At 37.9% G+C, this 25780-nt stretch overlaps 2 pseudogenes; both read right to left on the reverse strand.

The window, feature by feature from the left end:
* Window positions 1-10915: 10915 nt before the first annotated feature.
* Window positions 10916-12112, reverse strand: LOC149218816 (actin-related protein 4 pseudogene; annotated as a pseudogene).
* A 4507-nt stretch (window positions 12113-16619) lies between these two features.
* LOC149218817 (actin-related protein 4 pseudogene) lies at window positions 16620-17769 on the reverse strand (annotated as a pseudogene).
* Between the last annotated feature and the right edge of the window lie 8011 nt (window positions 17770-25780).

Below are 25780 nucleotides of genomic sequence, written 5' to 3' on the forward strand. Positions count from 1 at the left end.
ATAAAACCTTAGAGATCTTATTCTACTGAATTTGATGATTCTCCATCTTATGATGTGTATGACTCTGATGGGGAGTTGAGCGATGTAGAACTACAACAGTACTAGTCATAGGAAGATGCACAAAAAGAGGAGGCCCACCAGGAGTTTGATAAAGAGGCTCTATTTTACGATCCACATATTTAAAATGGACAACAAGTTTAAGAAGCTAGTATTAAAGTCAATAAATATTCTCCATTCTATGATTCAGACGATCCAGAGGAGGATGAAATTGTTGTAGACTGTCAAAGGGATCTACTTACAAGCAAGTGGGGAGAAGGCTTCCAGCAACAAAATTTTTAAGAAGAGCCCAAAGTTGAAGGACCAAGCAGTGTATGTGGCTGCTTGTTGTAGAAAGATTCCTCCCTGGAAACTATTCAAGAAAGGGAGACAACTATAAATTTTTGTTGATGGTTCCATGATCCAGTCGCTGACTACATGGAATCTTTCTTTGGCCTGTAACAATATACATCAATTCCAAGGTATGTGTCAAATTTTTGGTCTAAATTTATTATGGGATGCATGCCTATTTTAATCATTGATTTTCTAGAACACAGCCCAATCAACAATTTCATGGAGGATATTAAAAGCATTGAGCATCAACTATCAAGTTGGTGGAACCTCAAAATTTTTGTCCAAAGATTTTATAAGGTACGTGCCTATTTTAATTGTTGAATTTCTAGAGAATGATGGAATAAGGTCCAATAATGTGATGTTGAGATGATATCATTGGAACATTTACTTCACTTGGCTAAATTTATCCTTGTACATAAGTAGGAGTTGTACATAAATAAGCTCACTAGGTGAGCATTTAATTTCCAATTTCTAGAAGTGATAGTTATGCATTTTAGTATTGTGAGGAAAGGGTTCCCAACAAATAAAGTTCCATGGAGATTTTCTGGTTTTATAGGTTCAATGTATTTTTTGACTCCATGCCTAATGGCAAAGGCTATTATTCTATAGGTTCTCAACACTTTTCCAGTAAGGCACTGTCCCGAATTGGAGCCAATGTTGTTACTTACTGCAAAATGTGTTTTCAGTTGTCCAAAGATTAAATGAGCAGATACGTTTGCAGTCATTTTCCAAGTAGCAGAAGGATTCAAAGGCTACATCAGACTCTCTCCATTGGAAACTTATCTGAACAATATTTCCAACAATGTGTGGAAGTCCCAAAATGGACTCCTGAATCAAAAGATAATGTCCACTGAAGTTTCAAGGATTAAACCCTAAGGAAGGAAAGAATATCGGTGATCGCATATCAAAGGTCCAAATATATCAACAATCGTATATTGGAGGTCAGAGATATTGACAGTCACATTATTGATGCATCACATTATCGGTGGTCACAATGTCGGAGGTCTAATACATCGAAGCAGGAATTGTCAAAGCTTGGAGGAGATTGAAACATCAGAAATTGGAGGATTGGAACTTCTGAAAGTGTAAGCCTTTTAAATTTTGTGATATTGTTAAAAGTTCTGATAGCGTTAAAAACCATTGGGGAGTTGTTGGCATTATGATACAAGTGTTGTCCTTGATGGCAACTCACTTATATGAAAGATCACAGTGTAGTAGGTCAACAATAAAGAATTATAGATTAGACTCCAAAGAATGAAGAAAGAGAGGTATATGCAGGTTCACCTTGTCCAAGTTGCATATACACGTAGGTTTACTAAACAAAAGGAGCGTATATGTACACACACACGTTCATAGAAGGAAAAGCGCGTATATCTTGGAAAACCAAAATTTTTGGTCTAAGGTATTTGACCCAAGGTAATTGGTTTGAAGTATTTGGTCCAAGGTATTGGTCCTAACTAGTTTTGGTCCATGGTAAAGAGAAAGGCCTAAAACTATATAAGGAGGAGAAGATCATTAGGCCAAAGGTGTGCAAGTATTTGAATATCTTATGAAGTGTTGGATCATATATGCAGGTTAATGAGCTTCTGATGGTTTGCTTGATCTGATCTAAGGATGCACCTATATGGCTAATGAAGGTTGATGGACTGGGATCATAAAGGCTTAAAAGTATTATCATTATGTGGTTTGATCTTGAACAGTCTAGATCTGAATACTGACGCATGTTTTATTCTGTAAATGTGATGATCTGGGTATGACTGAAGTCTGGAATAGTTGTGATGTTTTAAGTTAGCATTTACAGATCTGTACGTAGGTTCACTTTAGTAAAAGAGCGTATACACGTTGGTTCAGCATATCAAAGTAGCATATACGTCATAAATTTTAATTTGTAGATATGTACGCTGGTTCCTTTTGGTAAAAGTGTGTATACACGCTAGTTCGACACATGGAAGTAGCGTATACCTTATGAAGTATGTTCCAGTTGTTTCTATTCGTTGTTGCAGAGTTCTAGCTTTTTCTTTGGGTTCTGGTGACTCTATTCTGGTGACAGTGTTCTAAATGATTATATTGATTGATTGTGATTTTCTACAGTGATGATGGGTTGCCAAGTGATTGATTGATTCAGTTGTGGTTGGTTCATAAAGTTATGATTGAGTTTCAGTGATTTGTTGCTGCAGATGTATTTGATGGTTGTATTGTAGTTATGATTTTCTGAATTTCAATGTTGTTGATGGGTCCAGTATGAAAATTGGATGAAACGTGGACTTCAGATTGTGGCATTGTGTTCTAGGAGTATCTAGTCTAAAAATTCATGAAACATGGTCCCTGGTGGAAGAGTGGAGTTTTTTGTAGGTTGGCACCTATGTACTAGTAACATATTGGCTAGTACAAGAGCTAGGGGGTTGTAGCTTCCTTCCAGTAGTAGCTGGAGAACGAGAGAAGGATGTAGCCTTCTGCAGGTGGGTTCTTGTGTACTGGTATGATTCTGCACCAATACAAGATTGTAAACAAATTTTCTTATTATTAAAAGAAGATAGAGATGACAACAACAAGTGGTTTTTACCCACATTGGGTTTCCACCTTATATCTTGGTGTTCATGTGTGTTTCTTATGTGTGATGATTTATTTTTCTTTTACTGCACTGTCTAATAAATATTTGATATACTGGTTTAAGCTCAATACATTATGAATTGTCTAAATCAAAAGTTCTATGCATATACGCTGTTTGCTTTAAGTACAATCGCATGTACACACTAGTTCACTTCACTGAAGTAGCATATATAAATCTATTTGGGAAATAAAATTATATATCTTATAATACTGATTCACCCCCCTCTCAGTATTATTTCCAACAATTGGTGTCAGAGAAGGTCCTTTAGAAGAAGCTTGATCACTTGAAGGGAGATCCATCATCACGAATAATCAAGAAAGCGTGGGATCCATCAGACCACCAATATTTGATGGGAGCAACTTTGGTTATTGGAAAATAAGAACCACAACCTATCTAAAATCACTTGGAATGGATGTCTGGGAAATTGTGAAAGGAGGATATACATTTCCAACAGCAATTCCTACAGATACGACAGGTAAAAAGCAATATGAAACCAATGCCAGAGCGGTCAATACTTTATTCGGAAGTTTGTCACAATCAGAGTTTGTCAAAGTCATGCAGCTCAAATCCGCCAAAGAAATATGGTACAAAATCGTTTTGAGCTACGAAGGAGACTCTTAGGTAAAACGTGTAAAGCTTCAAACTCTCAGAATTCAATATGAAACTCTTAAGATGCATAGTGATGAAATTATAGCTAGTTACTTCTTACGTATAAATGAGGTTGTTAATTATATGAAGAAACTGGGTGAAGAAATAAAGGAAGTTACCTTAGTTGAGAAAGTTTTGAGATCCTTGTCTACTAAATTTGAATCAAAGGTGTCTACCACAAAAGAACAATAGGATCTACAGATTATCACTATGACACAGCTTCACAGAATCTTAACTACCTTTGAGATGAGAAAAGGAGGACCATAAAATATGAGAGAAGCCGCATTAAAGCTTCAACAAAAGGAAAGGAAGAACACAATGAATCAGGACATATTTCAAAAGAAGAAGATGAGGTAAACTTTGTCAAGAAGCTTCAACGAGGTTCCGGAAGATTTAGAGGTAAGCTACCCTTCAAATTCTTTGCCTGTGGCAGAGTCAGTCACTATGCTACCAAATGTCCTCATAAAGATAAATATGAAAAAGGAAAGGAATATGAAAAATGGAATAGAAAACAAGTTTTAAATAAAAGGAGTTACTATACTCATGAAGATAGTGATGGTTTATCAAATAGTGATGAAGATGAAAATTGTAATGATTATAGACTTCTAATGGCTTATGACTATGATAATTTTTGGGATGCTTTAGAAGAGGATGACCTTTATGAAGAAATCTATAAACTCAAAATCTATTTAGAAGAAAAGAATACGATTATGGATACCTTGACATACCAACTTTCTGAAAAAGAAAAACACAATGAAAAACTAGAATGTGAAATTGTGGGTCTAAGAAAGGATCTTGAGAAAATGAAATCTCTCAATCTTAGATTTGCTAAAGGATTATAAACTTTAAATGAAATTATCAAAGTGCAGCATTCTCCTCTGATAAAGACAGGTCTTGGATATACTGAAGAAGCATCTCAATCATAGAAGCCATCAACCTCCACTAAAATCTATCTTGATGCAACAAAGACCAATGAACAATATGACAATAGTCAACAAAGGCATAAAGTTGATCATCAGGTAAATCATACTCACTTTACTCCAAGGATGAATAGAAACCACAACCAACCCTAGGAAAATCATACTCAATTTTCTCTAAAGATAAATATCAATCACCAGGTTAATAGATTCGATAGTCGTAGGAACTTATTTAAAGGGAAATGTTTTTCATGTCATAATTTTGGGCACAAAGTTGCTCAATGCATTTCTTACAAAACCATCATGACTAGAGAAGCACGAAATCCCAGGAATGTAACAGGGATCAAGGGAAGTTCCTATAATAACTTTTCTCCTCTTGAAAATGTAATAGAATGCTCAATCTGTAACAAATGTGGTCATGAAGAATCTGAATGCAGGAGCAAAATACGGCAAACATCTCAAAAGAAGCAAACACCATTAAATCCCAAGATATGGAGGAGGAAAGAATCTCAAACAAAAAGATGTGGTATAGTCTTGTATGTAGAAGGAGAAGAAAATTAGTGGTACATCGATAGTGGATGCTCCAAACACGTGACAGGTGACAAAGAAAAACTTCACACATATAATGCCTTAGAAAAGGAAAAGAATGTCTCATTTGGAAATGACACTCCTATTGTCATAAAAGGTAAAGGTTTTGTTTTCTTGAAAGAAAAGGTTAAAGATGGAAATGTTATGTATGTAGACGATTTAAAGCATAACATGTTGAGTGTCAGTCAAATGTGTGATCAAGGAAATGAAGTGGTGTTTCGATCAAACAAATGTATTGTTCGTGAATTTGATACAGGAGAGACTGTGATCAAAGGTACAAGATCTCTAAACAATTTATACATACTCAAGGGAGGACAACAACAGTGCTATCTAAGAAAAAATGATGAAAACTGCCTATGGCATAGAAGATTGGGACATCTAAGCTTTTCTCAAATAAGAAAAGCATGCAGATTCAAGGCTGTGCATGATCTTCTAGATATTAGCATCCCTAAAAATACAATATGCAAATCATGTCAAATTGGTAAGCAAACCAGGGCTCACTTTATGGAAAAGGAAGGGTCAACTAGTAAGCCTCTTGAACTTGTCCATACTGATTTATGTGGACCATCAAGGAAAAAGTCACCTCATGGAGAAGAATACTTTATTTTGTTCATTGATGATTTTTCCAGAAAGTGTTGGATAGGTCTTCTAAAACATAAAGATGAAGCATTCGAAAAGTTCCAAGCCTTCAAAGCTTTGGTTGAAAATGAATCATATCAAAAAATCAAATGCCTCAGATCTGATCGAGGAGGGGAATTTACCTCGGATGAATTCTTTGACTTTTGTGAACAACATGGAGTGGTAGAAAGAATGAACAGAACTGTTCAACAAATGGCTCAAGCTATGCTAGCTGAATTTGGAACTCCTGCAATCTTCTAGGGTGAAGCTGCATTCATTTTCATAGCTATTCTCAAGCAAGAAAATGTTCGGGTAAATAGCACTCAAACTCCACATGAAATTTGGTATGGTAAGACTTCTACTATAAAATACTTTAAAGTTTTTGGCAGAAAATGTTATATCAAGAGGACTGATGAAAAAATTGGTAAGTTTGAGCCCAAATCAAATGAAGGTATTCTTCTTGGTTACTCTTCCCGAAGTAAAGGATATAAATGTTATAATAAATGACTTGGGAAAATTGTTGAAAGTATTGATGTTGTAGTTGATGAAGCATGCAAAAATCCAAAACAGATAAAAACAGAAGATTATAACAATGAAGAAGATGGGGATTATTTTTCCACATAAAATCACAATGATATTGAAGAAGAAACCAATGAAGCACCAGAAGAAGAGATAATGATAGAAGAAAAGACTTTGTCCAGGTATGTTCAGAAAAAATCATCCAGAAACTCAAATTTTAGGGGAAAAAGAGGGAGGTGTACAAACAAGAAGAACTATTACAGAGACCTCAAGATATCTAGAATTACTATCCTCCACCGAACCTCAAAATGTAAATGAAGCATGCAAAGATGAATTTTGGGTCAAGGCCTGAATGAAGAACTTGAGCAAATTGAAAAGAATAATACTTGGGAATTAGTTCCTAGACCTCATGATAAAAATATTATAGGAAGTAAATGGATATTCAAAAACAAGTTGAGTGAAAATGGAGAAGTCATTAGAAACAAGGCCAGACTTCTTTGTAAAGGGTATGCTCAACAAGAAGGTATAGATTTTGAAGAAACCTTTGCATCTATTTCTAGACTTGAAGCCACAAGGATGTTTGTTGCTCTTTCTAGCTTTCGAAAATTCAAATTACACCAAATGGATGTAAAATCTGCTTTCCTTAATGGAGATTTAGAAGAAGAAGTTTATATTGAATAACCATAAGGATTCATTCTTGGAAACGATGCAAAACTTGTATGCAGACTTGAGAAGGCTCTCTATGGTCTAAAATAGGCTCCAAGGGCCTGCTATTACCACCTTGACAAATATCTACACCAACAAGGTTTTTCAAAAGGTTCAGCAGATAGCAATCTATATTCAAAGGTTGAAACTGATAAATTGCTAATTATTGTTGTTTATGTTGATGATATCATTTTTGGTAGGAATGAAGAATCCATGAGTTAGAATACTTTAGTAATGCAGCAAGAGTTTGAAATGTCCTTGCTTGGTGAACTTACCTATTTTCTTGGTCTATAAGTTAAACAAAATAAAGATGGTATTTTTCTTTCACAAACCAAATATCTCAAATAGATGTCGAAAAGGTACGGCATGGAATATTCTAAACTTGTATGTAGCCCAATGGTAACATGATGCAGTCTCAGCTCAAATGAGGAATCAACAGTTGTACATCAACCAACTTACAGATCCATGATTGGCAGTCTTCTTTATCTAACATGTACCCAACTTGACCTCATGCATGTAGTAGGAATAGTTGGAAAATTCCAAGCAAATCCAAAGGAATCACACCTTTAGGTAGTCAAAAGAATTTTCAAATATCTTCAAGGAACTCAGAACTTTGGTTTATGGTATCTTAGAGATATAGATCTTATTCTTCATTCATATACATGTGTAGATTAGGCAGGAAGTGTTGATGACAGAAAAAGCACTGGTAGTGGTGCACTCTATATGGGTTCCAGGTTAGTGTCTTGCTTCAACATGAAACAAAGTTCAATTGTGTTATCTACAGCTGAAGTAGAATATGTGGCTGTTGCATCTTGCTTCACACAACTACTTTGGATGATGCAAACCTTGCAAGACATTCAGATCACATGTACTCCACCCATCTCCATTCTATGTGATAATACAAGTGCCATTAGTATTCCAAAGAATCTAGTCATGCATTCCAAGACCAAGCACATACCTATCAAATACCATTTTCTATGTGAACAAGTGCTTGAACAAAAGGTCAAATTGGAGTATGTTCCCTCCAAAGAACATGTTGTTGATATATTCACTAAACCACTACCTAGAGAGACATTTGAATATCTCAGACAAAAGCTGGGAGTAGTTGCTGCATCATCCTGCTCTTAAATCCAATTTTTCATAGAAAGTGTTATCACAAAATCAGGTACTGAAGGCTGCCACTCAGCAAGACTCTGTGTAACTGTTTCAAACCAAGCTTTTAACTAAGGCTTAGCCTCCTTAGTCTGAAAGGGCTCTCTCATAGGTTATTGATATTGAACAAGATGGCTAACTCTTACAAGACACATGAAAAATTTACTGGCTGGACAAAATTGCTTCCCATTGGGCTTATGGAGCCTCACACATCTCAGCAAACAAAAGACACTATCCTTTCATAGAAATCAGGGCACTTTACATCTAATGTTCAAACATAACTTACATAAAACACAGTTTGCCAAGGCATACAGGAAGTCAGAGCATGACACATGAGTTCTGAGTGATTATGCAGTAACAAAACTGTAAAAGAACACTAAAGAAAATAAACCATCATACATTTGAACCATTAGATCTATTGTGAATCCTGAGAAGAAACAACAGACATTTGCATTACTGAAATCTGCTATACATAAACCAAAAAAGTCTTGTCTTTTATCAAAACATCCAACCCCCTGTCTATCTGTATTTCAGCTATTTATAAAGTGCTTATTCTATCTCATTCGAGCTTCCTCCTCCAGCATGAGGGGAGCTCGATGACTGCCTATGATGACACCTATTTGCTTTTAACAAACTCATAAATTCAATAAGGAACTAACTGTAATGTTTAAGAGTCCTAAACCAACCATAACTCTAACTCTATCTTCTTCATAAATTGATTTCTCCTTGCAGCTTTGACACCTGGCTTTCTCTTCGTTCAGCTGAGATGGCATGAGATGGCATAAGATGGGAAATTAATGTCCCATGCTGGCTTTGAATACCGAAGGCTTTGATCTGTTCTGTATTGGCTGAAAATATCCCTAAATTTTCGGTTCTGGTCCCCCATCACCGAGTATGCAGCAGTGGATACTTTAATTCTTTAATAACCCAAAAGAATAGGGTAACACCATGCTCCTAATATGCTGGAGGCTTCCTTGGTAGACAAGTGTGACACAAGAGTGGATACAGAGATGACCATTAAAACCTCCAATTCTCTAGGAAGTGGACACTCCCCCACGCAAACATCATGGCAATCATTTTTGAGACACTGAATGTGATCTTCCCCGCCAGCAAATTTGAAATATTCTAGCATGTCAGCTATAGTTACATAACTGAAAACAGGCCAACTTGATTTCAGAAAGAATGAAAGTATAAATTACTAGTAGAGAAAATTGTAAGTGTAGCTAGTTGCGATGAGTGAAATAACTCCAATGATCAATGTAGACAGCAGTGTTACATTCAGAAGTAAACCCTGCCCCAGGTAACCTGCTTAATGTTATTGTACCCTCTGCAAGCACTCGAGCCAATGTTCCATCTTCTGTGGACAGCAAACCACCGTTGTAGGCCCCTCGTGCTAACCTTGAGGACATGACCTTTGATAATAAGAAAAGGTTCACACCTTCAAGAACTTTTGCAGATACAAATGTGATAAATACTCCACTCACATACTGTGCAACTGAGTAGGGGAATATTATATTGAAGCTTAGCAGGATACCAACGCATGTAAACACTTCAGCAGCAAATAAAATTTGCCTGCCCTCAAACATGTTACAGATATGGTTGCCAACAACAATATTGACTGGTAAAAGTGTTAATCCAAGCAATGCAAGGAATATTGCAACTGAGCTGGTAGTATGCTGTGACAACACTTGACTCAGAAAACAATATCTCCATTGCATACTTGAGCATAAAATATATCAAAACTTGCACCTTTACAGGTGGCGTGACTAATTTATATGCCTCAACAATTGAACTTGCAAGTTTTCGACTGTCTTTTGAAATACATAATAAACTTGCAACCTGTGGATAGTGTAAAGACCTTGGAGGATCCCTGAGAAAAACTGTTGGCATGAAGCAACCAGCAATTCTGCATTCTCCTCGAGACCATACTCAATCCAAAGCAGCAGAAAACCTCTGTTTATCCTCTGTAGTCAAAGATACTCTAACCATATTCCTTTGGCTTAAATGGACATTTTCATCCGAGCATTAGCTGAGAAATCTTCAAGATTTAGCCGATAAGTAAGACTACCAAGAGTACCAACTGCAGTTTGCATCACTTTGTTCGGTGGTTGCTCATGTGTGTTTGTAAAGATGTTCCTTGTTATTTTTATTTCTTCCATTTTTCAATCTAACCATAGACATGCATATTACGGCATTGACAGTGAGTGTTTTGTAGATGTACTGTCACAATGGAGAACAGAACAAAACCCAGAAGTCAATATCTGCAATGTGGGCGCACGTCTGAAGTTTTTACAGCTATTCCTTTGATGATGCACATGTTCCACAAGCAGAATGAAACACAATCGCCAACTGCAGCTCGCCCTATCACATGGGCCTCCAGCAGTAAAACTTCAACATAACATATGACAATTGTAGGCATGAATAACCTACAACAAATATAACGGAAGCACCCCTTTGACATTATCTGCCATCGCTCGTCTTTAATTTCTCCAGCGTGCTAGACGCTTCGTTTTTTGCTTTAGCTCCCTTCATATTCCCTGCAACACTTCCGGGCTCATCAAGCCTTCTACGTTCAAGTATAATGCCCACCGCCTGCTGAAATTTACTTTATGATTGATGATCCAATTGTCATCAACTCCATCTTCTCTAAATTCCAAGTAGAGATCTCCTTCAACACGATTAGCTGCCGCCAATGTCCCATAACTAAAGGAATTTCGAAAACTAAATCTATCCTTATCCTCAGCCTCATTCTTATCCTTTTCCTTTTTTAAAATCGAAGTCGGTTCTCTTCATCTGCGATTTGCATTGATGCCGTGCCACCAGCAAGCAGAATACTGCTAAACAATTCTCGGCGTATATCCACGTCACACTTATTTATACTCTCGATAACCATCTGGGGAAGCCCACGAAGTGAATGCCCTAAATTATCAAGCTTTTCCATATGAGGCAGTGTTTGAAGTAGGGGCGGGTTGAATATAAGATCAGGAAATTTGAATCTATCAGCTCCAAATTCTAATCTCTGTCCATCTGGGAGTTCATAAGATGTTGTTGGAATGTTAGAATAAGAAGATTCATCAAAGACTGTGTCTGGTACATGGCAGACAGCTTCCTTGAAATCATTTACAATAAACATCTGTGAGTATCTTTTATAACTTGCAGTTGTATTAGGAAAATCAAAATCTACAATTTGAAATTCTCCCGGTCGAGCCTCCTTTCTCTTGAATGAATATCGAGGCTTGACCAAAATCCCTTTACTCTCCAAAAAACCTCATAAGGCAATTAGTTAAAACCTCCCCACCAATGGCAGAAGACACCACAGCCTTTTGAAGAACATAACCATCATGGACTGCAGCAACAGTTGTCGATCCACCAACACAGTCAACAACTAAAGAAGTGGGACGTCCTGAAGCAAAGGAAGTTAATACCGCATTCTTTGCTAAAAATAGGGCTGGCACCTTGTGACTTTCAAACATAAGCTCTGCTGCTCTCTCCCTTTGTTGTTGTGAATTGGAGGATGGTTCAGCTAACAATATAGGATGCTCCTTTGGGTCAATTAGCAAGCGCTCCTGAAAAGCATGGTCCCATATGCTATCCACAACATCCCAATCAGCAACAATACCATCCTTCAGAGCTGGAATCACCTCCATAAAATCATGTCGGTAGCCCAGAGCTTGAGAACCAACGTACAATTTCCGCTTGGATTTGGACTTCTCAGATTCTAGCTTGAAATTCATTTTGGCATCTGAAGATTCTAAATCTCCTTCAACTTTGACTGCATCAGCCATCTCTGTTTGCTCAAGAGATCCCACAACAGAAGGAAAAACTGCCTTTGGGGCATCTTCGCCTGCATAACCAGCTTTACACGTATGAGACCCCAGATCAAGAACTATAGCTGCGACTTCATCACCTCCATACATAGTGCCGAGCGCCTATAGATGAGATACACCTCAGCAGTTGTTTCAGCAGTATATAATTTCTAACCATCCCATCCCGCAATGTTTAACTTTGCATCCATTCGTTGATGAAGCTATGAAGATCCTTATGCATCAATTCTGTCACCAGACAGCACTACTCCTGTCTTTATCTACAAACGAGCTTAATGCCTGCAAAATATTTGAGTGCAAAAGTTTAGACATTGCAGAAACCACCGCTTCCTTGAAATCACTGTCGCTGCTCTCATCTGCAGAACTCTGTACAATAGGCATGCTAGGATTTTGGCCTCCACTGAAAACTCGAAAAAATTCCCAGTTTCGTAGCACGCTACGAAACCACCTAAACATGTAGCGCTGCGAAACTGCTAAAGGATTTATGTGCTGCGAAAACACTTTGTCCTTAAGCTAGTCTGAGAAATTTTTGGAAACAGAATTTTCAGTGATAACAGTGGCTCCACTTGGGATAGTGTGCCCTTGTGGTACACTAAGAACTCGCAGTTCCAGTGCCTTATAAAATTTATTTGACAAACATCCTCTTTAAGTTTCTTGGGCCTTCACCTCGGGCTTTAGCTGGATGATCATTGTAGGAGAAAGAAAACTACATCTACTGAAAAAAAAATGCTCAGTCAACCTTGAGCTTATTTGCAATTTCCTACCTACCTACCCTATCAATTTCAAACTTCTTTCAGCTCAATCAATGTGAAATTTCCAATGTAGCCAATCATTTGTCTTATCTAATGTCTGATTTCTTTGACTGCATCGGAGTTCAGAGCCAATATGATAGTATGATGACCGCTGCCACTGAAATTGTGTCTGATCTTTGTAGGAAAACTGAAACACTGGAGAGCAAAAATCTTCCATGTAGTCAGCTATAGGATCCGAGAATACATGATCAGCTTGATTTTTCTTGTAACTTCCTAGTTGTGCAAACTGATCTTCAACAACAGTGTTCAGTTCCTCAATCGTGAAAGAGAAAGGAACCAGCATTGTCTCCTTGCGTTCTGCCATAGAAAGCTGCTGAAAATAATGATCATGATTATGAAAACTGTATGCCTGAATTTGACCTTCTAAACCTTCAATTTCTTTCTCAATGTCCTCAGCAGCTTCATCCAAAAATCTCATCTTATCCTCTGCTTTACAGCCAAATGACTTTAGATACGAGGACAAGGACAAAGAAAAATTTTCACCTATTTCTTCATTAATATGATCATCATTCCATTGTTTGAAACCCTCAACTGAAGGAGAGTTTGCCACCACCTCTGACCTATCTATCCATTCCTCCAAAAACATAAGCCATAAGTCTTGAAATGACTTAACGAATTTGATAGGGAAACTTTCAATCCATTGTTTGCATTTCCCTTGAAGTGAATCATAAAATAACATAATGCAAACATCCTCATGTTTAACTCTAAGAAGCTCAGCAAAATGACAGAAATCTGAGATATGCTTCAGAGTTAAACTCAAATCTTCTCCATTAAATTTGGGACCATTCCTTAGAAAATATGCATCCTTGGGAAAATGATTTGGGAAACCATGAATTCCTGAAAAATCTATGCATGCATACCTTGAACTAAGAATGGTAGCTTCTGGGTCCTTCATAACTCCAGTGGAATCACCATGAATGTATGAATTTTTAATTCTTTAACAATGGAGTCGCCAAGATAGTTTTGCAGCCTCAAAAACCTTCTGAGCTCCTGCTACCTTCAGAAGTTCAGCTTCATAATTTCAGGAAAGAATAATCTTCAGGCTCCCGGCAGACGCACCAAAATGTTACCACAAAATCAGGTACTAAAGGCTGCCACTCAGCAAGACTCTGTGTAACTGTTTCAAACCAAGATTTTAACTAAGGCTTAGCCTCCTTAGTCTGAGAGGGCTCTCTCATAGGTTATTGATATTGAACAAGATGGCTAACTCTTACAAGACACATGAAAAATTTACTGGCTGGACAGAATTGCTTCCCATTGGGCTTATGGAGTCTCACACATCTCAGCAAACAAAAGACACTATCCTTTCATAGAAATTAGGGCACTTTACATCTAATGTTCAAACATAACTTACATAAAACACAGTTTGCCCAGGCATACAGGAAGTCAGAGCATGACACATGAGTTCTGAGTGATTATGCAGTAATAAAACTGTAAAAGAACACTAAAGAAAATAAACCATCATACATTTGAACCATTAGATCTATTGTGAATCCTGAGAAGAAACAACAGACATTTGCATTACTGAAATCTGCTATACATAAACCAAAAAAGTCTTGTCTTTTATCAAAACATCCAACCCCCTGTCTATCTCTGTTTCAGCTATTTATAAAGTGCTTATTCTATCTCATTCGAGCTTCCTCCTCCAGCATGAGGGGAGCTCGATGACTGCCTATGATGACACCTATTTACTTTTAATAAACTCATAAATTCAATAAGGAACTAACTGTAGTGTTTAAGTGTCCTAAACCAACCATAACTCTAACTCTATCTTCTTCATAAATTGATTTCTCCTTGCAGCTTTGACACCTGGCTTTCTCTTCGTTCAGCTGAGATGGCATGATATGGCATAAGATGGGCAATTAATGTCCCATGCTGGCTTTGAATACCGAAGGCTTTGATCTGTTCTGTATTGGCTGAAAATATCCCTAAATTTTCGGTTCTGGTCCCCCATCACCGAGTATGCAGCAGTGGATACTTTAATTCTTTAATAACCCAAAAGAATAGGGTAACACCATGCTCCTGATATGCTGGAGGCTTCCTTGGTAGACAGGTGTGACACAAGAGTGGATACAGAGTTGACCATTAAAACCTCCAATTCTCTAGGAAGTGGACACTCCCCCACGCAAACATCATGGCAATCATTTTTGAGACACTGAATGTGATCTTCCCCGCCAGCAAATTTGAAATATTCTGGCATGTCAGCTATAGTTACATAACTGAAAACAGGCCAACTTGATTTCAGAAAGAATGAAAGTATAAATTACTAGTAGAGAAAATTGTAAGTGTAGCCAGTTGCGATGAGTGAAAATACTCCAATGATCAATGTAGACAGCAGTGTTATATTCAGAAGTAAACCTTGCCCCAGGTAACCTGCTTAATGTTATTGTACCCTCTGCAAGCACTCGAGCCAATGTTCCAGCTTCTGTGGACAGCAAACCACCGTTGTAGGCCCCTCGTGCTAACCTTGAGGACATGACCTTTGATAATAAGAAAAGGTTCACACCTTCAAGAACTTCTGCAGATACAAATGTGATAAATACTCCACTCACATACTGTGCAACTGAGTAGGGGAATATTATATTGAAGCTTAGCAGGATACCAACGCATGTAAACACTTCAGCAGCAAATAAAATTTGCCTGCCCTCAAACATGTTACTGATATGGTTTCCAACAACAATATTGACTGGTAAAAGTGTTAATCCAAGCAATGCAAGGAATATTGCAACTGAGCTGGTAGTATGCTGTGACAACACTCGACTCAGAAAACAATATCTCCATTGCATACTTGAGCATAAAATATATCAAAACTTGCACCTTTACAGGTGGCGTGACTAATTTATATGCCTCAAAAATTGAACTTGCAGGTTTTCGACTGTCTTTTGAAATACATAATAAACTTGCAACCTGTGGATAGTGTAAAGACCTTGGAGGATCCCTGAGAAAAACTGTTGGCATGAAGCAACCAGCAATTCTGCATTCTCCTCGAGACCATACTCAATCCAAAGCAGCAGAAAACCTCTGTTTATCCTCTGTAGTCAAAGATACTCTAACCATATTCCTTTGGCTTAAATGGACATTTTCATCCGAGCATTAGCTGAGAAATCTTCAAGATTTAGCCGATAAGTAAGACTACCAAGAGTACCAACTGCAGTTTGCATCACATTGTTCGGTGGTTGCTCATGTGTGTTTGTAAAGATGTTCCTTGTTATTTTTATTTCTTCCATTTTTAAATCTAACCATAGACATGCATATTACGGCATTGAAAGTGAGTGTTTTGTAGATGTACTGTCACAATGGAGAACAAAACAAAACCCAGAAGTCAATATCTGCAATGTGGGTGCACGTCTGAAGTTTTTACAACTATTCCTTTGACGATGCACATGTTCCACAAGCAGAATGAAACACAATCGCCAACTGCAGCTCGCCCTATCACATGGGCCTCCAGCAGTAAAACTTCAACATAACATATGACAATTATAGGCATGAATAACCTACAGCAAATATAACGGAAGCACCCCTTTGACATTATCTGCCATCGCTCGTCTTTAATTTCTCCAGCGTGCTAGATGCTTCATTTTTTGCTTTAGCTCCCTTCATATTCCCTGCAACACTTCCGGGCTCATCAAGCCTTCTACGTTCAAGTATAATGCCCACCGCCTGCTGAAATTTACTTTATGATTGATGATCCAATTGTCATCAACTCCATCTTCTCTAAAGTCCAAGTAGAGAGCTCCTTCAACACGATTAGCTGCCGCCAATGTCCCATAACTAAAGGAATTTCGAAAACTAAATCTATCCTTATCCTCAGCCTCATTCTTATCCTTTTCCTTTTTTAAAATCGAAGTCGGTTCTCTTCATCTGCGATTTGCATTGATGTCGTGGCACTAGCAAGCAGAATACTGCTAAACCATTCTCGGCGTATATCCACGTCACACTTATTTATACTCTCGATAACCATCTGGGGAAGCCCGCGAAGTGAATGCCCTAAATTATCAAGCTTTTCCATATGAGGCAGTGTTTGAAGTAGGGGCGGGTTGAATATAAGATCAGGAAATTTGAATCTATCAGCTCGAAATTCTAATATATGTCCATCTGGGAGTTCATAAGATGTTGTTGGAATGTTAGAATAAGAAGATTCATCAAGGACTGTGTCTGGTACACGGCAGACAGCTTCCTTGAAATCATTTACAATAAACATCTGTGAGTATCTTTTATAACTTGCAGTTGTATTAGGAAAATCAAAATCTACAATTTGAAATTCTCCCGGTCGAGCCTCCTTTCTCTTGAATGAATATCGAGGCTTGACCAAAATCCCTTTACTCTCCAAAAACCTCATAAGGCAGTCAGTTAAAACCTCCCCGCCAATGGGAGAAGACACCACAGCCTTTTGAAGAAGATAACCATCATGGACTGCAGCAACAGTTGTCGATCCACCACCACAGTCAACAACTAAAGAAGTGGGACGTCCTGAAGCAAAGGAAGTTAATACCGCATTCTTTGCTAAAAATAGGGCTGGCACCTTGTGACTTTCAAACATAAGCTCTACTGCTCTCTCCCTTTGTTGTTGTGAATTGGAGGATGGTTCAGCTAACAATATAGGATGCTCCTTTGGGTCAATTAGCAAGCGCTCCCGAAAAGCATGGTCCCATATGGTATCCACAACATCCCAATCAGCAACAATACCATCCTTCAGAGCTGGAATCACCTCCATAAAATCATGTCGGTAGCCCAGAGCTTGAGAACCAACATACAATTTCCGCTTGGATTTTGACTTCTCAGAGTCTAGCTTGACATTCATTTTGGCATCTGAAGATTCTAAATCTCCTTCAACTTTGACTGCATCAGCCATCCCTGTTTGCTCAATAGATCCCACAACAGAAGGAAAAACTGCCTTTGGGGCATCTTCGCCTGCATAACCAGCTTTACACGTATGAGACCCCAGATCAAGAACTATAGCTGCGACTTCATCACCTCCATACATAGTGCCGAGCGCCTATATATGAGATACACCTCAGCAGTTGTTTCAGCAGTATATAATTTCTAACCATCCCATCCCGCAATGTTTAACTTTGCATCCATTCGTTGATGAAGCTATGAAGATCCTTATGCATCAATTCTGTCACCAGACAGCACTACTCCTGTCTTTATCTACAAACGAGCTTAATGCCTGCAAAATATTTGAGTGCAAAAGTTTAGACATTGCAGAAACCACCGCTTCCTTGAAATCACTGTCGCTGCTCTCATCTGCAGAACTCTGTACAATAGGCATGCTAGGATTTTGGCCTCCACTGAAAACTCGAACAAATTCCCAGTTTCGTAGCACGCTACGAAACCACCTAAACATGTAGCGCTGTGAAACTGCTAAAGGATTTATGTGCTGCGAAAACACTTTGTCCTTAAGCTAGTCTGAGCAATTTTTGGAAACAAAATTTTCAGTGATAACAGAAAGGTTATTATACGCGTATTTCATGAAGTATAGTTGCGTACACACATGGGTTTTTGTGGGTCAAGGAGCGTATATGTTTTTTAGACAAGAAAAATAGTGGGGTAGGCTCTGATATAGGTCCTCTGACTGATATTGATGATTAATGTCTATCGATATGCTTTGTTCATTAATTTTTATCTGACTAACAAAGATGCCCCTATCATTGACTTGTTAACAATGCACGGGTAGCACAAGTTTAGGGGGAGCATTAGACTTCATGTACATTCTCCATTATTGGCATTATGGTTGCTGAGTCCAGCTATGGCTTCAGATATTTACACCATTTTTCGCTTAAGTAATGTAAAATTCTAGGGTGTGATATGTCTTCTCATACATTTGAATGAGTCCTCTTGGACAAATGATGTAATTTGTATCCCCACTTTACATGGGATGGATGATGTAATATTTATTGTTTCTATCATGTATAAACAAATTTGTATATCCCCACTTGGTTGGGAGATGGATGTATGTATGAGTCATTGGCAATAGGAAGGTCATCCTCACATAGTTGAGTTATAGAGTCATGTTATTCTTTTAGAAAATATTTTTGTAGACTCTGATTGTGATCAGGGGGAGCATGGACGTTTTCAGTGCATCTCGGCATGTACAAAAGGGGAGCTCAATCAAAGAATTCAGCATGTACTCAGGGGGAGTATGAACAACATAATGTATGTCAAAGGGAGAAAATATCTTGGTCCACCCTTTGCCCTTGATGTCAAAGGGGGAGAGTGACTTGGTGTTGTCGTTGCCATCAAGTCCAAAGGGGGAGATTGTTTGCATTATGATACAAGTGTTGTCCTTGATGGCAACTCACTCAGATGAAATATCAGAGTGCAGCAAGTCAACAACAAAGAATTACATATTAGACCCCAAAGAATGAAGAAGGAGAGGTATATGCAGGTTCACCTTGTCCAAGCTGCGTATACAAGCAAGTTTACTGAGCAAAAGGAGCGTATACGTGCAAATGCACATTCACAGAAGGAAAAGTGCGTATATCTTGGAAAACCAAAAGTTTTTGGTCTAAGGTATTTCTTGGTCTAAGGTATTTGACCCAAGGTAGTTGGTCCGAGGTATTTGGTCCAAGGTATTGGTCCTAAGTAGTTTTGGTCCATGGTATTGAGAAAGGCCTAAAACTATATAAGGACGAGAAGATCATTAGGCCAGAGGTGTGCAAGGATTTGAATATATTATGAAGTGTTGGATCATATATGCATATTAATGAGATTCTGATGGTTTGCTTGATCTAATCTAAGGATGCACCTATATGGCTGATGAAGGTTGATAGACCGGGATCATAAAGGCTTAAAAATATTATCATTATGTGGTTTGATCTTGAACAATCTAGATCTGAATACTGACACATGTTTTATTCTGTAAATGTGATGATCTGGGTATGACTGAAGTCTGGAATAGTTGTGATGTTTTAAGTTAGCATTTACAGATCTATACGCAGGTTCACTTTAGTAAAAGAGCATATACACACTGGTTCAACATATCAAAGTAGCGTATACATCATAAATTTGAATTTGCAGATCTGTACGCTGGTTCCTTTTGGTAAAAGTGCGTATACACGTTGGTTCCACACAAGGAAGTAGCATATACCTTATGAAGTATGTTTCAATTATTTCTGTTTGCTGTTGCAGAGTCCTGGGTTCTGCTTTGGGTTCTGGTGACTATGTTCTAAATGATCAGATTGATTGATTATGATTTGCTACAGTGATTATGGGTTGTCAAGTGATTGATTGATTTAGTTGTGGTTGGTTCTGAAAGTGATGATTGAGTTTCAGTGATTGGTTGAAAATTGGAAATTGGATGAAACGTGGCCTTCAGATTGTGGTGTTGTGTTCTAGGAGTATCCAGTCTGAAAATTCATGAAACGTGGTCCCTAGTGGAAGAGTGGAGTTTTCTATAGGTTGGAATCTACGTACTAGTAAACATATTGGCTAGTACAAGTGCTAGGGGGTTGTAGCTTCCTTCCAGTAGTAGCTGGAGAATGAGAGAAGGTTGTAGCCTTCTGCAGGTGGGTGCCTGCTGTTGTGGGGAAAAATGCCTATTTAGGACGATCCTATCCACCTAAGGTGTGACAGCGCCTTAGCAACAAACGAATACAACTATCATGATTTCTTCCTTTATGAAATATGAAAGAGAGGAGATCGGCAGACTTACCGTTGTCTTTCGGTTGTCCCTCGAACTAGATCCTCTTCTCTTTGTGTGTCCACAGCTACTTTCCTCCTCGCTCGATCAAGAGAACAACTACTTGAATCCCACGAGATCACAAGAGAACAGCTACCTGTGGCAAGAGAACAGCTACTTGCAACAAGAGAAGGACACAATACAAAGCCAAATATACATATTCATAAATGATTCAGGATTAGAAGTAAATCAAATATACTAATGCAATTACACAAAATACACCAGCATATAGGAAAGAATCAAGATAGCTTTATTGAAAGTAACAGTGTTCAGGAAGAGATACAACCTGTTATCACTAAACAAATCTCAAAGGAAAAGGGTAAGGTAAGAAAGATTTGGTCTTGGTTATTGTCATGCTCCTTTCATGCATAAGAAGCACTTGGAAAACTCAGGGTCAGCATACATAAAGGTTCTTTGAAGGCTCAAGCAAGGCAAGCAAGTTTCAAGGCAGATGAGAAGGACATTTCAAGATAAAAAAGCTCAAGACAGTCAAATTTGGCATGTAAGCTGTGTTTTTGAAATCACACAGCAGTTTCGTAGCGCGCTACGAAACTGCTGTAGGTGATACCTCATGCACAGCAGTTTCGTAGCGCACTATGAAACTGCTATAACTACATATTATCATTCGATGGGCCAATTTTGAGAGACAAAGGGAAATATTTTCAAAGGGGAATCTCTGCAAAAGATTAATTACAAATTGTCAATCTTCAACAAAGTTAATACAGGTGGAAGAAACATGTATTCGAATGAAACTTTAAACTTTTGTCATAAAGTGAATACATTTACTACAGTCCAAAATATGTCAGGCAGCTTGGAGGAGCTTTTGTCTTCACACATGGACAAAGGTTGACAACACACAAAGACGTGGCATTCTGATATTTTTGTATAATCAAAGGAGAAGTACATGTTACAGTTTATTACAAATCTTGTTGCAGCTCACAATGAACTAAGAAGTTATTACAGCCAGGTTATAGATGACAAGGAGAATGCTATTCTTGTTTATGTTAGAGGTTGGAGAAATGCCGTGTCAGGCATTGATGGAGAACTACTTTGGCGAATAGACTTTTCTATTGGGAGTGAGCAAACTGAAGACAATGTTGAAAGGATTGTTTTATCTCCTGATAGAGAAAGCATTTATGCAATAGGTTTTATTGAGAAATCAAGTGTGGCTGTTTTTGAAGATTTTTCATCTGAGGCAGAACTCCTTCCATTAAAATTTGAAGGTGCTTTTACATTTAAAAGTTGCTTCACATATATTACTAATAAAAATTGGAAATACTTGTAGGGAGCTTTATTTACTTGAGAAAGTAAGTGAACCGGCTATTATTAGTGATGGCCTACTGTTATCATTAGAGCAGAAAGCATTTGCAGTGGTGCAACACTTAGACAAGAACAGGGTTTCTCTGACTGTTATGCTGGATGATGGTCAAAAGAATGAAACTCTAAAAAGGAGTTTTGTTTCCCTGGTTTTACTAGTCAACTTCCAGGAGGTCTCTAAAGCAACTGAAAGCCTATTTTGGGAAATGGAAAGAGGTTTTTATTCCTAACAGACTGAACTAGAAAAACCTCCTTCACTTTCCTAAAATCCATTATGATCTGGGAGAAATGAAGGACCAAACTTGCGCTATGAAACTGCTGTAGGTGCAGTTTTCTACAAGCTTATTTCTCTGTTTTACACCTGTTTTTCAAAGACGCATTCTCGGTGGTAGGAAAAGTGTTTCAAAAAACCAAGAGGGGTTTTTGTTAAGCACGGATTAGTTCACAGAAACCTCCGTCAGTTTTTCGAAATACATTGTTTACGAGAAGTTATGACCTCTGTCCCAAGACCTATTTTTCAGCCAGAAAAGAGCAAGGGACAGTTACCTGTTTGACACGTGTTTTTGAAGGACAGATTCGGAACAGCTGGAGGAATGTTTTAAAAAAACAGGAGAGGTTTTTGTTCTAGACAACACGGGATACAAAAACCTCCTTCCGTTTCGTAAAATGTGTCATGGATGAAGAGATAAAGGCTCTGTCCCACGTGCCATTTTCAGGAATCCTAAACCTAAAAACAAGGAAACATGTTCCCTAATTTCTAGGGTTTGTCTTCAGCAGTCAGATGACCACGTGGGAGGCTTCATCAAATTCGACTTCTTGAGGTTGAAAGTTTTCAAATAATGCTTTAAATACTTAGATAAGGTTGTTGAATCATGATAAGGAGTTACACTCCTAGTTGTACTAGGTCTCTAGGATTGCTAGTTAGGTGTCATTTGCATTTAATAGTTAGTTTTGAGTGTCATTAGGTGTCAGGTCAGGTAGAATACGAATTTTCCTCATCCTAGAAGAGGAATCTAAGTTGTGTAAAGAGCTCTATATATAGCAGAAGAGCTGATGTACAAAGGGTTGGAAATTTCAAGAGAAACAGTGCATATTATGTTATTGCAGAACACTGTATGTTTTATGTTAATGCAGAAATTTGGCTTTACTACTCAGGATTCAGAGAGGGTTTTATGTGTTTTATTTCCTCATGGATTTCTTCATTTTCTCACTTGCAGTGGTATGAACACATGTTACTTATAATTCATTGATAATGCTCTAACTTCCTTCATGTGTTCATAAACTGTGTTTGCTATATGATGTCTCTGTTTTGCTAGTAGATTAAAACTCTTTATGCCCTGACTTCCATGTAAGCTGATTAGTTGTTGTACTAAAACATGCTCTGACTCCATAGCCCAATAGATGCTTGTTGATTGGAATTTCAACCATTTATACATTTTCATTTGATTTCAATCCATAGAGTTAGCCATCTTATTCATTATCCAAATCTCTAATCTTGTGAGAGAGCCCTCTCAGGTTGGGGAGGCTAAGCCTCAGCCTAAAGTAGGTTTGAAATAGTTACTTGAAGTCTTCTTGGTCTGCAACCTTCCAGGACCTGATTTTGAGATAACATTTTGGTGCGTCTGCCGGGAGCCTGAAGATTAATCATTCCCGAAATCAAGAGACTGAACTTCTCAAGGTAGCAAGAGCTCAGACATCATTTTGAGGCTGCAAAAGTACCTTGGCGACTCCACACATCGAATAAGAAATTGGAAGGTGACTCCACTGCTAGAAGATCAGTAGCTTGATGAAGTTTCAAGATGAATTCCACTGCAAGAATGAATGCCAGGTATGCTCCTATGAATCAGTCTCATATCCCTGGTTTTCCAAATCCTATGCCAAAGGTTGATTGGTTAGAGGATCTTCCAATATTCAAAGATGAAAAGAAAGATGATGCTGCTCTTCATTTGGTTAGGTTTCATATGCATGTACGCAGTCTTAAGGTTCATTTCCCTGAAGATTGTCTCATGAAGATGTTTATGACCACTTTGGAAGGAAAAGCATGGTCTTGGTATAAAAATTTGGAAAATGGTTCAATATATTCGCTTGCTAGTTTTCATGATGAATTCTATGAGATGTATAAAGAATGTTATCCATCCTTATTGCTGCTCAAAGATTGCTGTAGACATTCTTTAAGTCTTATTCAATACTTGGAGGATTGTTATGATGATGATGAATTTATGGATGAAGAAATTTTAGAGGCTCTTCATAACAATGCATTTCAACACCAAGAAGAATGTATAACATCTCATGAAATGCAGCATGAAGAGCAGTAGGGGTTTACTTGGGAAAACCATGTTTCATCCTTTGATATGAATGAAAATATATAGCAATATTCTCAGTCTTCGAATCATAATGAAGATAAAAATGATTACACACAACAAGAAGAAATACTGGAAGAAATTTTTTATAATCCTCAGGCAGAGGAAAAGGTTGTTCATTTTTGTAATTCCTTGCAGCAGCTTGCATCAAAGAATGATCACAATAGTGAGGAAAATTACATTGTCTATGGGAATCATGCAGAAAGGCAGTTGGATAGCACATCAAAGGAATTTTGTATGGTTGAGGATCAGTTGTCTAAAGAGATAGAATGTTATGATGATTATCAAAATAACCATGTTTTCTTTGACCCTATAAGTGAATACATGGAAAAGTTTTGCACATCAGTATTTCAATTTCATTTGCATTATGAAGATCATATACATTATAGGTTGATTTGGTCATCTCACTACCATGGTTATTTTGAGGTTGAATGCAGTCAAGAGCCTCCAATATCAGAGAAGACAATTGATTGGCTTTATTGGAAATATCATGTTGCTTGAGCTACAAGTGGAGCTTGCAGCTGATAGGGTAGGTAGGTAGGAAAATGCAAATAAGCTCAAGGTTGACTGAGCATTTTTTTCAGTAAATATAGATTTCTTTCTCCTACAGTGGTCATCAAGCTTAAGCCCGAGGTGAAGGCCCAAGAAGCTTAAAGGGAACACTTGTCAAGCAAATTTTAGTTTGTCATAAAAGGATAAAGCACTGGACCTGCGAGTCCTTAGTGTGCTACAGGAGCACACTATCCCAAGTGGAGCCACTGTTATCACTAAACAAATCTCAAAGGAAAAGGGTAAGGTAAGAAAGATTTGGTCTTGGTTATTGTCATGCTCCTTTCATGCATAAGAAGCACTTGGCAAACTTAGGGTCAGCATACATAAAGGTTCTTTGAAGGCTCAAGCAAGGCAAGCAAGTTTCAAGGCAGATGAGAAGGACATTTTAAGATAAAAAAGCTCAAGACAGTCAAATTTGGCATGTAAGCTGTGTTTTTGAAATCACACAGTAGTTTCGTAGCGCGCTACGAAACTGCTGTAGGTGATGCCTCATGCACAGCAGTTTCGTGGCGCGCTATGAAACTGCTGTAACTACATATTATCATTCGATGGGCCAATTTTGAGAGACAAAGGGAAATATTTTCAAAGGGGAATCTCTGCAAAAGATTAATTACAAATTATCAATCTTAAACAAAGTTAATATAGGTGGAAGAAACATGTATTCGAATGAAACTTTAAACTTTTTTCATAAAGTGAATACATTTACTACAGTCCAAAATATGTCAGGCAGCTTGGAGGAGCTTTTGTCTTCACACATGGATAAAGGTTGACAGCACACAAAGACGTGGCATTCTGATATTTTGTATAATCAAAGGAGAAGTACATGTTACAGTTTATTACAAAGCTTGTTGCAGCTCACAATGAACTAAGAAGTTATTACAGCCAGGTTATAGATGACAAGGAGAATGCTATTCTTGTTTATGGTAGAGGTTGGAGAAATGCCGTGTCAGGCATTGATGGAGAACTACTTTGGCGAATAGACTTTTCTATTGGGAGTGAGCAAACTGAAGACAACGTTGAAAGTATTGTTTTATCTCCTGATAGAGAAAGCATTTATGCAATAGGTTTTATTGAGAAATCAAGTGT

Source organism: Pinus tabuliformis, chromosome Q (genome assembly GCF_031772625.1).
Source record: "Pinus tabuliformis cultivar Carrire ecotype Pingquan chromosome Q, CPIR1, whole genome shotgun sequence".
In the NCBI taxonomy this organism is placed as follows: Eukaryota; Viridiplantae; Streptophyta; class Pinopsida; order Pinales; family Pinaceae; genus Pinus; species Pinus tabuliformis.